Here is a 2,197-nt window from a genome sequence, read left to right on the forward strand (position 1 = left end):
GCCCCCCCACAACCACCTGAACCGAACCTTCCCGCCCCACACCCAAGCAAAGTGCAGCCCCTACTGATGGGATTGCCTTTGCTCACTCGCCGCGGCTCCACTGTGACACGTTCCTAGACTTTCTGTTGGGTGCAGGGGGAAAACAGGCCAGCAGATGGGAGGTTGGTTATGAGAAGGGGGTCACGCATGAATGTGTGATGTTGCTACTGCGACTTCTGCACAAGCAGAAGTTGGCCCCTGGCTCCCATAAGCGGAGTGACATGAGCATGCAGTGTTCTTACTCATAGACACGCAATTGCACGCACACACACTCTATCTCTTTCACACACACAAAATCGCATGCACACGCACGCACATGCACAAGCACAGCCACACCCACAAACATTAAGACACACACACACACAGAGCTCACGAGCCGCCCATGATGGGTCCCCAAGCTGGGCAAGAAGGGCACGGAGGGGACGGTTTGGTTAGACGGCTGGCGTTTCCATTACCGTGCTTACATACCTAAGCAGCAGTGGCTATGTATCGCGCTCTGGAACCCCAAGGTACTCATACATGCACCGCTGTTGCCAACGAGGGGCCGCCGGTCTCATTGCAGGATGGACGCAGGGGCAGTAAGACATTACAAGCATTCTGTCATTGTATCCTGTACTCACTAGCATGGCCCTGCATGCATGCAGTGAGGATGACGTGTAACGGGCAAAAACGCCATGTACGTAATGGAAGGAGATTTGTAGTACACAGGCAGGATACTTGATGGCAAGCGACAGCGCACGTGCAGATTGTGTGTTTGCGCAGAAACGGCAACCCTCTGCGCGCAACAGCCACAGCAACAGCTGCCAGGTCGGCAAGGCGCCCTGAGATGGGGCCCCAGCACGCGACCGCACAAGCACTGCTGGGTTCAGGGCAGGTGCCCCAGAAACTAAAAAACAGGCAGATGAACGTGCCACTGATACGACGGATGATGGCGTTTGAGCCCCAACTCACCTGGTAATACTCCTCAGCTTCATTGGTGTCGCTTGCAATTCGCCCATGGTGGCTGCATACGCTCAAGGGGGCGGGGGTTCACAGGTGGTATGAGGCAAGGTTGGACGGAAGTGGATGCACGGGCCAGCAAGGGAGAAGGTTGTAGGCAGCAGACAGGGAGAAGCAGGGGAGGACAGCACGCAGCCTAGACATTCCAGATTTTGCACCCACCGCAGGCCGAATGTGTGCCCAGCTTCGTGGGCAATCGCCTCCCAGATCGCTGCACACGGCCAAAATAGGATACGTGTCATCATCATGAGCGGGCAGGTTGCCGGGTGGCGTCGTTCCAAAAAACAGGCACAATTGATTGACAAGCATGGCTTTGAAGGCAAACCATATTGTCTGCAGTACACACAATGCAACAATGGCGAGGCTGAAGCTACTCCGACCAACATCGTTCGGCCGACGCGACAGAGCGTCGTCGTGCCATGCCCCCTCGTGCAAGCTCATCATTCCCCCCATCTTGCATCTCCAAGGACCGCGCCTCGCACATTTGGCGCTGCCTCTGAACACCTTGGAAAACACATAGCTGCGGCCAGGTAGGAGCAGTGGAGTGAAGGGAATGTTGGGAGCTGAGGCTGGTGGGCGTAAAGGCCGGCAGGTGTAGTTGGTGCCCTCGCTCTGGCAGTGAGGTACAAATTGGGTCAGGCATGTTGAGCTGCCCGCATTCGTGCTCTCATGCCGCTATAGGGCACAGCCAATCAGGGCGTCAAAAGGCAGCTGCAAGTGCAGGGATTTGTATGAAGCTGGGCGGCTGCTCACGCGGGGGCAATCTCATTGCCGCCAGAGGGGAAGCCAGCGCCGAAGCTCGCATCCCCAAAAGAGGAGACGTAGGCGATGCCGCCAGCAACTGCCTGGGTAGGGTCAAAGTGAGCGCGATGCCTCACAGGTGCTATCGCGGTGGGCAAATAAGCATTTTGGAGCACAGCCTCCAACAGGCGCCAAGGGGTGCCACAATCCTCGGCCCGACTTGCAGCGCTGAGCGATGAGCAAGTAATTGAGGCTGCAGCATCAGCCGCGCTCCGCCTGCCCCACACCACCCCATGATATTTTGACTGCAAGCCCTGCATCGGAGCAAGCCTTAGGCCTGATCCAGCACACCTGGACAGCACCAATGGCAAACCCTGTATGAGATTGTGTCGTGCATGTGTGTGTGTGCGTGTGTGTG

The sequence above is a fragment of the Monoraphidium neglectum genome, assembly GCF_000611645.1.
Source record: "Monoraphidium neglectum strain SAG 48.87 unplaced genomic scaffold scaffold01988, whole genome shotgun sequence".
Taxonomy (NCBI): domain Eukaryota; kingdom Viridiplantae; phylum Chlorophyta; class Chlorophyceae; order Sphaeropleales; family Selenastraceae; genus Monoraphidium; species Monoraphidium neglectum.